Source organism: Talpa occidentalis, unplaced genomic scaffold (assembly GCF_014898055.3).
Source record: "Talpa occidentalis isolate TD23 unplaced genomic scaffold, MPIMG_talOcc4v2.1 talOcc4.7, whole genome shotgun sequence".
NCBI classification, from domain to species: Eukaryota; Metazoa; Chordata; class Mammalia; order Eulipotyphla; family Talpidae; genus Talpa; species Talpa occidentalis.
In genome coordinates this window covers 33,802,694-33,817,995 of record NW_023605083.1, presented here as the reverse complement: position 1 = coordinate 33,817,995, position 15,302 = coordinate 33,802,694, and the positions used below count along the sequence as shown (strand labels likewise).

Sequence of the window (15,302 nt, the reverse complement as noted above, 5' to 3'; positions counted from 1 at the left end):
TTGAAAAACTATGAAGGAAAGCAAAGTCTGTCTCTCACTTTCTATTACTGTCCCGCACCAGTGTGTTTTACCTGCTAGCCCAATACATTCTAATTGTCTGGACTGAAGAGTCTTTTTCCCACTAAAAATAAAACAAATATAGGGAAGAGTCATCTTCCCCAAGAGACATTTCCCTTGGCTGGCCCTTGGGTCCCAGAGTCCAAATCACCTGCCTCTTTAATTAAAAGTAATAACATAATTTTCATCACCACTGTTCTAGTCGGCTTATAGCAGACAATGTGTTTAGAAATACCTTTCTTTGACAAAGGAAACTGGTACATAGTTTCCCAGGTTCCTGTATGCTTTTTTCTGGTTATGATAACAACTATGCTTTACATTTGCATAATGCTTTTGGTTTATAAATTTCACTCACATATTGTACCTGATCTTCAAAGCCACCCTTTGAGATTAGCTCATATATCTATCAACAAATACTTACAGAGAGCTTGCTGTATGTCAAGTGCTAGACATGAAACAGGGAATAAGATGATCTGATCTTTGCCCTAGAGTTGACATCACAGTAGGGAATACAACCAGAAAGAAAAAAAAAAGTGAACAAATACATAAAAATAAGTACAAAGTATGGAGTTATAAAGATAAAGAAACAAGAATAAAATAAAAAAATATGCAATCAGGCATAACATGAAGAAGCTGAGGCTAATTAAGTTCTCTTTAAGGGGGGGACTTTTTAAATTATTTTTATTTTATTTTATTTTTATATTCCCCATACAATTGCAACCCCGATTTTGACCCCAATCCCTCCTTCTCCCCCCCAAAGAGTGTCTCTGGTTCATAGTTGTTTGTTGATTTTGATTTTTTTCCTTTCTTATAATTATTCTTTTCCCTGGTCCATATTTAGGTTTTCTATATTCCTGTTATGAGTGAGACCATCCGGTATTTTTCTTTTTCTTTCTGGCTTATTTCACTGAGCATGATCCCTTCCAGCTCCATCCATGTTGCTGCAAATTGCATGTGTTTATCTTTTTTGATTACTGAGTAATATTCCACTGTGTATATGTACCACATCTTCTTGATCCAGTCATCTATTTTTGGGCATTTGGGTTCTTCCCAAAGCTTAGCTATTGTAAATTGTGCTGCTATAAACATAGGGGTGCAGGTGCTCTTTGGAATTGATGTTTCTGTGTCCTTTGGGTAAATACCTAGGAGTGGAATTGCTGGATCATATGGAAGCTCTATCTTTAGTAGGCTGAGGAATCTCCACACAGCTCTCCATAGTGGTTGGACCAGTTTGCACTCCCACCAGCAGTGCAGGAGAGTTCCTTTCTCTCCACATCCTTGCCAACATTTGTTGTTGCTTTTTTTTTTAATAAGTGCCATTCTCACTGGTGTGAGATGGTATCTCATTGTAGTTTTGATTTGCATTTCCCTGATTGCAGGTGACACTAAACATTTTTTCATATGCCTGTGGCCATTTATATTTCCTCTTCAGAGAAGTTTCTTTTTAGCTCTTCTGCCCATTTTTTGACTGGATTATTTTCTTTGTTTTTGTTGAGTCTCATCAGCTCTTTGTAGATTTTTGTAATCAGTCCTTTATCATTAGTGTTGGGTGCAAAAATTTTCTCCCAGTCGGTGGGGTTTCTCTTTGTTTTTGTTATTGTCTCTTTTGCTATGCAGAAGCTCTTTAATTTGATGTAGTCCCAGCTGTTTATCTTTGCCTTCACTATCACTGCTTTGGGTGATGTGTCTGTAAAGATGTCTTTGAGGTGCATGTCATGTAGTGTTTTGCCTATATTTCCTTATATATATTTTATGGTTTCAGGTCTTATGTTTAGTTCTTTAATCCATTTTGAGTTGGTTTTTGTGCATGGTGTTAGGTAGTAGTCAAGCTTCATTCTTTTGCATGTAGCGACCCAGTTTTCCCAGCACCATTTATTGAACAAACTTTCTTTGCTCCAGTGCATATTCTTTGCTCCTTTGTCAAAGATTAGTTGATCATAGATCTGTGGGTTTATTTCTGGGTTTTCTATTCGGTTACATTGCTCCATGTGTCTGTTCTGGTTCCAATACCATGCAGTTTTGACGATTATGGCTTTGTAGTACAGTTTGAAATCTGGGAGAGTGATGCCTCCATTCCCTTCTTTTTTTTTTTTTCAGGAGGGTTTTGGCTATTCGAGGTTTTTGGTGGCTCCATATGAATTCCATCAATATTTTTTTCTATTTCTTTGAAGAATGACATTGAAATTTTAATTGGAATAGCATTGAATCTGTAAATTGCTTTTGGTAGGATGGCCATTTTGATAATGTTAATTCTTCCGATCCATGAGCAGGGGATGTCTTTCCATTTCTTTGTGTCTACTTCTATTTCTTTTAACAGTGTTTTATAGTTTTCTTTGTATAGGTCCTTTACTTTTTTTGTTAGGTTTATTCCCAAGTATTTGATTTTTTTTGTTTCAATAATAAAAGTAATGGTTTTCTTGATTTCTTCTTCTTCAGATTTATTGTTTGTGTATAGGAAGGCTACTGATTTTTGTTCGTTGATTTTGTATCCTGCCACTTTACTAAACTGATTGATGAGTTTAATTAGTTTTTCTGTGGAGTTTTTGGGGTTCTCTATGTATATTATCATATCATCCGCAAATAGTGATAGTTTGACTTCTTCTTCCTTGCCTATTTGTATTCCTTGTATGTCTTTCTCTTGTCTTATTGCTCTGGCTAGGACTCCCAGTATTAAGTTGAAAAGCAGTGGTGAAAGTGGACATCCTTCTCTTGTTCCAGATCTTAATGGGAATGCTTTCAGCTTTTCACCATTGAGAATGATATTGGCTGTGGGCTTGTCATAGATGGCCTTTATGATGTTCAGGTATGTTCTTTGTATCTAAGGGGGTGACATTTGATGAGAAGCAGGGAGCCCTGGCAAAGTTTGGGGCAGAGCCTCCTGTTCAGAGGAATCAGCAAGTATAAATATGTGTGCAAGTGGAGTGGGAGCTGTGTGAAAATAGCTTCATGAATTCTGGAAACAAATTCCTCAAGAATATTGGGAAGGAACAAGATGGAAACCTGAATTGAGATCACAAAGGAAAGCATAGGCAGCTGGTGTGTAGGGCTGATGCTAACAGGTTATGTATGAAGGATTTTATTCTAAGTGCAATGGAAAGAGTTGACAACATTGCTGTCAATATACAGTGAGTAAAATTAAACACAGAGAAATTACAGCTTACCTGAGTTTGTATACCAGGTAAACACAAGACCCCATCTTAGGTCTTCCATTCCTTCCTTCTTTCCACAAACATGTGGTAAGTGCAGGCTAAATGCCAAGCACTTTACTATTTTCTAGATAAGATGCAGTCTTTATCTCAATTAGATTAAGTCTGGGAAATGGAAAATGGCCATGTGAACAAATGCAGTAAAATATGACAGCTGTTATGTCCAGAAGTTTCTATAGAATATAGAAGAGACTTAAGGAGGGAGAGGTTAGTTCCATGTGGGTAGGGCAGGAAAGGCAGAGAGTTAGCAGTGAGCTTTGGCTAGAAGATCAATGTTTATAAGGAAAATGGGGATAGGAGAGGATAATCAAGACAGTAGAGAATTTACCAACCTGGTGCATTCTGGAAATGTCATGTTGTTTCTGGGGTGAGTACTCAGCCTTTGAGGCTAAGTTGGGGGGGGGTGTTTGAAGTTGTGCTGAAAAAATAGAAATGGCTAGGTGATACGACCCTGGCATGGTGAAGTAAGCAGTATGGACTTTATTCTTTAAACAATGGAAGTCAGTATGTTTTCAAGAGGGGAGTAACCTCATCAGATTCATTTCAGATAGCTCGTATCAAAATAACTGGGTGGGGAGGTGACCTGGGACAGGAGGTGACCAATGTTGTAAACAAGAAGATCAGTAAAGGTCTAGATGAATGGGTGTAGGGTTGGAGAGATGGAATAGATTGAATTGATGGGAAAGTGGAAGAAGATGAAGAACTTAGGACACTGGTTGTTCGGGGTGAAGGAAATAGAGGATTTCAGGTAATTCTGGGGTTTTATGACTTTTGATTCTAAGATCAATACTTTTGGGATGAAAAGTTTCTCCACCTTATATTAAAGAATTTCATTGTTTACAACAAATGCTGGCGAGGGTGTGGAGAAAAAGGAACTCTTCTGCACTGTTGGTGGGAGTGCAAACTGGTCCAACCACTGTGGAGAGCTGTGTGGAGATTTCTGGACCTACTAAACATAGAGCTTCCATATGATCCAGCAATTCCACTCCTAGGTATTTACCCAAAGGACACAGAAACATCAATTCCAAAGAACACCTGCACCCCTATGTTTATAGCAGCACTGTTTACAATAGCTAAGCTTTGGAAACAACCCAAATGCCCAAAAATAGATGACTGGATCAAGAAGATGTGGTACATATATACCATGGAATATTACTCAGCATTCAAAAAAGATAAACACATGCAATTTGCAGCAACATGGATGGCGCTGGAAGGGATCATGCTCAGCGAAATAAGCCAAAAAGAAAAAGAAAAATACCGGATGGTCTCACTCATAGCAGGAATCTAGAAAACTTAAATAAGGGACCAGGAAAATGAATAACTATAAGAAAGTGAAAATCAAAATCAACAAAAAACTATGAACCAGAGACACTTTTAGGGGGGCGGGGGCGGGAGGGGAGGGATTGGGGTCAGAATGGGGGGCTGCAATTGTATGGGGAATATAACAATAAAATTTATAAAAAAAAAAAAAATAAAGAATTTCATTGTTTGCAAACAGTTTAAAATGTGTTTTCTGCCAGTCAGGAAAAACTCACCTGAGGTTATTCATATTTCAAGTTATTTTTAAAGGGAAAATAATATGTTTTTGTCTGACAAACTATTATTTAGAAGACAATGAAACTTTTTTTAGCTAAAATGATCAGCATAATGTCCTCTACTGAGATAAAGAACAAATTTCTGCATTGCCGCTGGCAGGGCTGATATCCAAGCAGGAGAAAAAGGTAGGTTTTAACAAACGGAATTTTTCTCCAATTTAAGTTTCTATCAAAGGAAAAAATATTACTACACCATTTAAGAAGATATTTTTCTCTCTGGGATCTTCAGAAGCTGTGAAATAATAAGTCCCTTTATGCCCAGACCTGTCTTGACATGCCCTGCTAGAATGATAAACACAGCACATAGAAGTTCAATTTCTATTCTCAGATGCTAACTTCAGATTCAAGTCTGAGATCTGATTTGAAAGGTAGATTAACATATCATAGATGGTGTGTGAAAAACAAAGCATTTTAAAATGATATTTAACATCTTTTCAAAATAATTTGACTCTAGAGGCAAATGTCAGTGACATTTATAGATTAATTGTTCCATGAGATTATATTGGACATCTTCCATATATATCCTGCCTTCATCTAAGTTTTCTTCACCATGTCCCCCTCTCGCCATTTCAGGTCATCATTTTTATGCTTTTTGAACAGTATAGAAATCTTTAACCATGCTGAGGGAAAAAAGAAAGATCTGAGAAATACATTAACTTAATGTTTTATGTATAATGACCTATATATGGAGTTGAGACCTTGGTGAAAGCACGACCACTGATGACCACTCAAGAGAATGGTGCCAGTCTCAAGATGTATGTTAACAAGGTCAAGATGAGAAAACTGAAGGCTAATGAGGCTAAGTTACTTATTCATGCACGCATAGCCAGTAAGTGATGGAGTTGATACTCAAAGCCAAGAAAATGCATAGCCATTCTTCAGTCCAGTGAACTTCCCAACAATATAACCATTTTTGTGGAAATTTTACAAATTCTCTGTAGATTTTTTTTCACAAGCACAAATGTGGAAAATAATTTTGATTTATATGTATGTATCCTTAATTAGCTGCCCTGCTTATTTATTTCAAAATGCAAAGGCATTATTAAACCTCCGGGTGTTTTCACAAATTGGCAAAGAAAACAGAAATAATGGACAGAGCACATTTCTTGCAAAGGCCAGCAATTAATGGAGAAGGCTCTCATAGCCACAGTTAACTCAGCTATAAACTCATATTCTTTCCCTCTAACTCCAAAAGCAAATTTCTGAGTAAATAAATGAGTTGATTTGCTCTCTGAGCTAAAGTGGACCTAGGAGAGGCAATTCTCTATTGAGTAAGTAGTGTTGGAGTTTGTTAATGACAACCTTGAAGTAGCCTAACATTTATGGTTTCATATGATAAATTTCTGTTTTCTAAATCTAAATTGCAGACTACTGAAAGTCAATTGCTTAGGGGGAAAGAGGTTGACAACAGAGCATGAAATGGTGGGGAGGAGACAATATATTTTGACAATAGGTTCTGATAAAATGCAGTCATTTTTCCAAAGATATAGTTTATTTAGATCAAATGAGTGATTTCCCCAATCATGATTCATACCTTCATAAAAAATATAGGTTACTATAGGATTTACAGGACTTTTGTATGTATAATAGAAGTTACAAGTTGTTAGTGGAGGTTATAATGAGTAAGGTGATATAAGGAGGCATAGCATGATTGAGGAGTTAAAGAGAATTGAATTTGTATGGTGAGTAATACAAGACCCAGAAAAGCAAATGGAATCTGAACAGTGGAAATCCTAGAGCTGCATCTGAGGACCTCTCAAGGAATGGCATTGTGTTACTATCCTAACAATGATGCTGTAACAAATTACCACAAACTCAATAGTTAAAACAATGCAAAAGTATTATCTCATGGTTTCTAAAGGTCTAAGTATAGCTGGGCTGAACTGAGTTCTTTTCTAGGGTGTCACAATGCCAAAATCAAAGTGTTAGCAGCATTACATTTCTTATTTCAAGATGCTAGCAAAAAAATATCTGCTGGTAAACTCATTCAGGTTGTTGGCTGAATTCAGTTCCTTGCAGCTGTAGGACTGAGATTCCCATTTCTTTGCTGGAGCAGGAGCAGATTTTGCTAACAACTACCCACGTCCTTTCTCATTTTTTTTGAGATATTCCCTTGGGCAAAGGTAGTAGAGTCATTTTCACACTTTAATTTTGCCTGACTCTAACTTACTGTTGATTCCAGCAAGTTCTCCACAAAATTTTCTACTTTTCAGAGCTCATGTGATTAGACTGAACCATCCTGGCTAATTGAAGTTAATCTCCCTATTTTAAGAGCCTAACGTTAACTTCATCTTCAAAGTCCTTTTTGCCATTAAACATAAAATAATCACAACATGCCATCAGAGGACAAGGTTCACAGAGGCCAAAATTCTGCCTACCACTGATACCATTGTTTCCTGGGGGAACTGCCTCAACAAATGTCCTGTAAAAGAATGTGGTTGCCAAAATAACCAAGCTATCTTCCAAAATTTGTGAGCATGAAGTGCCTTTTCAGAAGATAACCAAATTTACACCAAACTCTTTTGAGTCTAAATAATAAAGGACTTTAAAATAGTATACAAGTTAGCAGAAAACATATTTATCCTATTATTAAAGAAATGTCATCAGAAGATATTGATGGTAGATATCACATAGTCTTCAATAGAGGCAATTGTAAACATTCCTATTCTATCAGTCCTTTAATAGTGTGAGGAAAGAGAGGAAATTTTCCCTTACCCTTCTTGGTTCTTCTCAGACTGATCCAGCAATAAAATTAACATCAAACAAATTAACAGAAGAAACAACTTTCATTATATATGTATGAGGAATCTATATAGATGTGAGTTACACAGACAATGGGGCAAAATGGAAGGGAGGTGTGTGTGTATATACACAAAGCTAAGGAATGGAATAAGGACCCAAGGTTTCAAAGAGAGAGAAGGGGGACTCATGTGATAAGAGGAGGGTGACTCATATGACAAAGACTAGATGCTCTGTAATTAGATGTTTGCCCTGCCATATAGATAGGTTTCCCTAATAGAATTGTTCTTTCCTGGTAAAAATTCTAATTTTTCATAATATACCTAATTTTCATTCTTCTAGGTAATTAAGAGTAATAAAAGTTTCTCATGAGCCTACAGGGCTTCCACCAACCTCACCTCAAGGTAATCTATATGCCACAGGAACACATCTGGGGGACACCTATTCTATATATCTTGGAGAGACCTGTCCTTCAAGACAGGTCTTGGGATATAATTGCCCTTTTGCAAAATGGAGAAAAATTATTTCAACGTCATCAGTACTTAATAAAACATTCAGTACCAAGACAATAATCTCAAGCCAATATTTCCTGTGCCCATTAAAACTTTCTGCATATGACTATGCCAGCTAAACTGACATGTGCAAAGCATGGTGGAATGAGATTGCACATGATATGGCTCATTGCTGCCACAGAATTGTCGAATATTGCAATCATCAACTATTACTACAAATCTCAAATCTCCTTTGACACCACAGTCTGTAAATTATAGTCTATCAAGAGACACAGCTCACTGGTCTCTGCTCATTCATTTTCTTATGCAATAAAATCATTTCCCAGCAAGAATAGAATTGCATGAGAGTCACTTCACAGTGAGAACCATCCAGCACAGTAGTTAAGCTCCAGGGGGTTATATAAATACAAATAAAGTCAGATTTTAAAAAATTCCTTGAGTTAATATTTAAAGAACCATACAACTGATAAGGGACTTATCACAAAAATCTACAAAGAGCTCACAGGCTTAACAAAAACAAAGTAAACAATTCAGTCAAAAAATGGGCAGAAGAACTAAAAGACAGTTCTCCAAAGAGAAAATGCAAATGGATGACAGGTATGTGAAAAAATATTTAACATCATTTATAATCAGGGAAATGCAAACCAAAACCACAGTGAGATACCACCGTACACCAGTGAGAATGGTACACATTTAAAAAGCAGGCAACAACAAATGTTTGTGAGTATATGGAGAAAAAGGAACTCTCCTTCACTGCTGGTGGGAATGCAAACTGGTCCAACCACTATGGAAAGCTGCATGGAGGTTCCTCAATCTACTAAAAATGGAGCTACCATATGACCCAGCAATTCCAAGAATACAAATCTACCCGAAGGAGACAAAAACATTAATTGAAAAAGATACTGCACCCTATGTTTATTGCAGCACTATTCACAATAGGTAAGATATGGAAACCACCCAAATGCTCAACAATAGATGACTGGATCAAGAAGATATGGTATATACACAATGGAATACTATTCAGCAATCAAAAAAGATAAACTCATGCCATTTGTAGCACAATGAATGGAGCTTGAAGGGATTAAGCTCAGTGAAATAAGCCAGAAGGAAAAAGAAAAATATCGAATGGTTTCACTTATAGGAGGAATATAGGGAAACCGAATAAGGGATCAGGAAAAAAATAACAATAATAATGATGATGATAATAATAAAAATAATATAAAACAAAACTAGCAGACAACCATAAATAAGAGACATTCTGTGAGGGAGGGGAAGAAAAGGGATCAAAACAGGGGAGAGAATAGCACAAGGGACTATGGTGATAAATTTTATGAAATACACAATGATGTAAAAGATATAAATAAAAAATATTTAAAAAAAAACAAAGAACCAAAGTATTTAACATCTCTGGAAAATAAAAATAGTAACCTGATAGGTAGAGAAGTTCTCTTTTCCTAAGGGTGTTTAGCATAGATCTTAATGACAATGATTTGTATGTTATCTGGAGCAATCCTAATGACAATAATTCAAGTCATTAAGAAATGGATTACTTCTCCTCTAGAAATAAATTCAAATCACATTGAGGCAAAGTGAGTTGTAACTAAAAGAGTTAGTGTGGCCTAGATTCTATTAGCTACCACTTAATTTTGGTAGTAGACACAATCCTTAACATAATTTTACACCTTTGTTTTAACTAAACTATTAGAGAATAGAAAAGGTACCCATAATAACCCATGGATAATCCCATGCTTTCTGTTCTATTCCTTATGTTATCAACTGATTCTGGAGACATACTCACTGAACTTAAGAATAAATGTTGAATACCTGTAATTTTTATTAGTACCCTTCAGAACATTTCCCTGTGTTACATTATTCCTTTAAAAAGAAATAAATGATTAGAAGATTAGGAGATGAAATGTTAATGCAGAGATTTTATTCTGTCTAACATTGGGAAAAAACGAGCATCATCGCTTTTAGCATGTTACACTCCAGATATATACAGAAGAAAGCAAGTATATTTACTTATAAATCTAGATTCCGATCTGGAATTGGAATTCACATCTATGTAGATTCCCCCATAAAGCATGTTACTTTTGTAACAGAAAAAAACAAGAATTTTTAATCACTTTGAATTTAAGTCACTTTATACTATGAGTAAAAAAATGAACTCAGAAAAAACACAATACTATCAAGTTTTATATAAAATCTGCCAAATGGAAGCTCCTGAATGGAAAACTATGTGACCTTTAACATAGTTTAACAACTTACAATAAAATCCTATTTTTGTTCTCTGTTCTACATATTACTTCATGCATTATCAGCCCCAGGAAATTTTCAATGACAATAATTTCACTGAAAGTGTCTTAATATAACCTATATTCAAATACATTTAATGTCATGTATCACTTGTACAGTCTCTTTTTGACATTATTCTCAAAATATTGCTTGCATCCACTCTTCTTTTCTGCACATACTCAAATTCAAACTACAGCTTTATAGAAATAGCTAATTTACATATAGATTAAAAATTACCTTGAAGCCCATTTACACCCTGATGAGTTAAAGACAAAGTAACTCAAAGCTGATAGCTGGCTTCCATTAAATCCAAGTATTATGACACATTAGCCTAGTCAAAATACAGGCTTCAGGTTCATGGCTTGGATCCAAAAATATAGAATAGGGTGATGGCACATCAGCAGACAATAATCAAATTGAGAAATATTCTTCAAGACTATTGAAGATTGCGAGATATTATCCCTTAATATGACTCACCTCTTTGCTTACTCTTTATGTTTCATCTACCTAGCATTAATCATTCTTAAGTAAAATCAGTTAGCAGGTCATTGGCAATATAGCCAATTTTATTTTCAACTTAAATTGAAAGATTATTCTTTCAAATGACTGAGAAGTTTGAGCTTTGACTAACTACCTAGTTTGCTATCCTTGGTCTACTGGACTCCAAGGAAGTATTAGATGACTGCTGTCTAACAAGGCAGATTTTCCATTACTTACAAAAAGTGGATATTCCTAGTGGACATATCATTTACTTTGCCTGCCATACCCAACATTCTCTTAGACTCTCCTACTCATGGTTTATAGTTAGAGGAAAGGGCGAAGTGGCCAGATCAGAACCACTAGAATTCTTTCTCCATCCTGATAACAAGTAGTGGACAAAAGATAGACAGCCTTTCATATGCCTGTCAATCTACAGATACATATGTTACCAACTGGATTCTCTTGATAATTTAAATTTCTACCCACATAGATCATTGTCCAAAGAAGAGGAAAGGTTATGTAGAGTTGAGGAGAGAGTTGGTGCTAAGACAATAATAATATCAATAAAGGGCAAAGGATATGAATCAGCACATTACTGTAAAAAATGAAGGGGGCTTTCAGGGAATGATAGGGAATTTGAGTTACTTAATTTTAACCAAACAAACTAATGAGAACACCATGTAATAGGATGCTTTCAAGATATTACAGTAGATCGACTAGTTTATATCTGATTTAGGAAAAGAAAAAATGCATATATATACATATATATGCATATATATAATAAATGCATATACATATATATATATATATACGCTTTATAGAAAAGAAACAATTTGGGGCATACTGATATAGAAAGAGTCCTAACTGCCAAAATAATGTGTTCCATATCTGTTTTCTTTTCATCAGAAAGTACTATATATGTGAAAATGTTCACTTCTAAGAGTTTCTAAAAAATGCAAGGTAAGTAAGATGTTTCTATTTTAAAAGATGGAAAGATCTTGAAGATGAGTGACTGAAGTTTGTTCTTTGCTAAGTACATACTTTGGTGTTTATGCAAGAGATTTAAGGTTCCTTCCTCTGTGTGCATCTTACTCTTTTTGCACAACCATACCTTTCACTCCATTTATGCTAATGGTCCAGATTTAATTGTCCCACTGTCTCCAGTTCTCTTCTTTCTAAGAGAGTGTTTTCTTTTTTCTCCTTATAAATTGAGAAAAGTTTCCAGAAATATAGACAGCACTACAAAAGAAATTGCAGTGAGTCTATGTGACTGCCAGGGTTTAACAAGTTAAACATCAACTAAGATAAAAGAAAATTAGACAATGGTTCCTTTGTACCAGAAGGGCTTTGATAAAATGACTGTATTACAAATAAAGAGGCATTTATTTGAGGCTAAAATATACCAAATCACAATATAAACAAGCAAAATAAACAAAACAAATACAGCAAAGAAAATTTAAAGAGAATCTTTAACCAGCAATTCCATTTCTACATATTTATCCAAAAAAAAAAAATAAAAACATATACCCATGTGATGACTTATACAAGAATGGTCACAAAAGTTTTATGTATAATAGCCTAAAACTGAAAACAACACCAAAGTCCATCAGTAATAGAATATAAAAACAAATTATGGCACATACATACAATGAATAATTCTCAGCAGTGAAAAAGAATAAAGTTCTGATTTATGAAACAACAGATGAATATTAATCATATTATGCTGAAACAAAAAACCAGACACAAGAAAGTGTATACTATTTCATTCAACTTATATGAAAGTCTACATAATTCAAAATCAATCTGTAGTAACAGAAAATAAACCAGTAACTGACTGAGGTCAGGCGCATGACTGCTAGAGAGAGACTGACTACAAAGCTGTATAAGATATCTTCTTAGGATGATAGGATGGTCTTGGTTAAGACAGTGGTCACACAATTGTGAACACTTGCAGGTCACTAAATGCACACCCAAAGCTGGTGCACTTTATTGCACATTATTCTACAATGTTGATTTTAAAAGAATAATTTTTATCATAAAGCTGGGCTCCTCCCAATGCTCATCATTATAGAGACACAATTAACCTTAAGGGAAATCACCATTACATAAATATTCAAATTATTTTTCCCATTTTCTGGACTTTGGATTTCATTTTAATTACTATAATTATTGTCTGGGGGTTACATTTCTATTCCTCCTTATATGCACAAGTTCCATTCACTCTTCACAAAACCACCCCTGCAAATACCCTTTCTACTTCCCTCCCCCATTTACTCCATCCTACCCCATGTTCCATGAGATAACTAGAAATCCAGTAATTTTTTTCACTAAGTCAAGATTTGTTTTGCTATATTTTGCCAACGTATTTTTTCAGTTATTTATTTTTCCAGATAAGTGAAACTATTCACTTTCTGACTTAGCATAATCACCTCAAGACCTATCCATTGTCCCAAAAGGCACTATTTCATCTTTTTTGATTGATGTGTAGTATCAACAGCAACACTGTCCACAGTTGCCAAGTCATGGAACCAATCAAAATGCTCATAACAAAGGAATGAATTCTTTATTCATTCCTTTGTTATGAGCATTTTGATTGGTTCCACGAGTGGGCAACTGTGGACAGTGTTGCTATAAAGACAGGTGTACATAAGTCTTTTCATATTTGGGGGGTGAATAACTAGCAGAGATATTGCTGGATCAGATGGGATTTCCCTATTTATTTTCATAAGTAATCTCCATACCACTTTCCAGAGAGGCTGCACTAACAGCAGATAAGAGTTCCTTTTACTCCACATTCTCACCAACTTTTAATTGTTTCTGGTCCCTTTGATGTGGGCCATTTTTACATGGTGAGATGGTATCTCCCTTGTGGTTTTGATTTGCATTCCCTGATGATAAGTGATGATTAACCTTTCGTATGTGCCTATTGGTCATCTGTATGTGTTCTTTTAAAAAGTGCCTATTTAGCTCTATGGTCTTTTTTTAAAATTTGTTTTTGGTTTTGTTGTTGTTGCTATTGTGTTGAGTGAATTTTTGTAGATCTTGGTTCTTATCAGATGGATGATGAGCAAATTTTTCTCCCATTCTGTAAGGTGTCTTTATGTTTTAATGATAGTTTAATGTAGTTTCATTTGTTTATTTTTGGTTTTGCTTCCTTTGCTATTGGGGTGCACTTCCCAAAGATATCCTAGATGTCAATGTCACTGAGTGTTTTGCCTACATTTTTTCATGTACTTTTTGGTATCATGTCTTGCATCCAAGTCTTTTATGCATTTTGAGTTAATTTTTGTATATGGTATGAAATGGTGGTCTAAATTCATTCTTTTGCATATGCTGTCCAGTTTTCTCAACTCCATTTGTTGAAGAGATCTTCCTTTATACAGTGTATACTTTTGGTTCCTTTATCACAGATTAACTGTCTATATAAGTGTGATTTTATTTCTGGACCTCAAGTCTACTGCATTGATCTGTGTTTATTTTCATTCCAGTACCAAAGTGTTTTGATATCTACAGTTTTGTAGTATAGCTTGATTTCTGGGAGTGTAATAACAATGGTTCTCCCTCTTTTATAATCAGGGTTGCTTTGAGAGCTTGTGTCTTTGGGGGGATTTGAGAGTGGTGCTAGCGAACAGAGAGCAGCAGAAGCTGGAAGACTTCTGTCACTTCTGTGGGGCTTCTGTGAATCAGTGCTGCCACACAGGCGGAGGAAGCTATGAAGTCCCTCATGTGTAGGCAGGGATCTTCAGTGGAGAGCCACCCAGACCAGATTCTTCCAAGAAAGGGTTAACCTGTCTGCCTGTGAAGCCTCCTGGGGACCTGTGGGCTGGGCTGGCGAGGACTTTGAGCCTGGAGGGAACAGCAGAGGAAGCAGAGTTCTTCTATAGATGCAGCATCCTCAGGGGCTGGAGGTGCTTGGAGTCCCTGCAGGCTCCCCAGTCAGAACTGCCCTCTTTGGAGGTGGCCAGCACCTTTCCCTGCTCTGTGAGCATTGCCAGTGACCTGTCTCAGCCTGTGGGGGAGACCCAGTGAGAATGTAGCATTTCATTCATCCGGGTCCATTTTCCCTGGGAGCTAGGTGTTCTGCCTTTGGGGGAGAGACAGGGAAAGAGGGAAGAGAATGGGGACCCATTGTTTCTTAGCCTGCACAGAGTATTTGACTTTATGTCCTTTACATACATATATGTGTGTATCCCCCCTCCCCAATCAGTTGGTACAATTTTTAATAAAAGCATTTAAAGCAAATAAATAAATAAATAAATAAATAAATAAATAAATGGCTTCTTCTATTGGTTCAGGACTCCTTGGAATAATAGATGATTTCACAAGTAGCACAAGGACAATACAAAAAACTGGAGGGTTTTTTTTTTATTCTCCAGAAAGTAAGGAACTACTTAGAGAATGACAGAGATATGCCAAAA

The 15,302-nt window shown here is 35.9% G+C and overlaps 1 long non-coding RNA gene across 4 annotated transcripts in view; it reads right to left on the bottom strand.

Annotated features, from left to right (window-relative positions):
* The window catches only part of LOC119231774 (uncharacterized), a 187,102-nt gene that overhangs the window by 128,827 nt on the left and 42,973 nt on the right, over positions 1–15,302 (bottom strand). The window contains exon 4 of one of the 4 annotated variants that reach the window (XR_008549654.1): positions 521–542. The exons of the other annotated variants lie outside the window; for them this stretch is intronic. This is a non-coding gene — a long non-coding RNA (uncharacterized LOC119231774). Of the gene's footprint in view, positions 1–520; positions 543–15,302 lie in introns of those variants that run through there. 4 annotated transcript variants of the gene reach the window in all.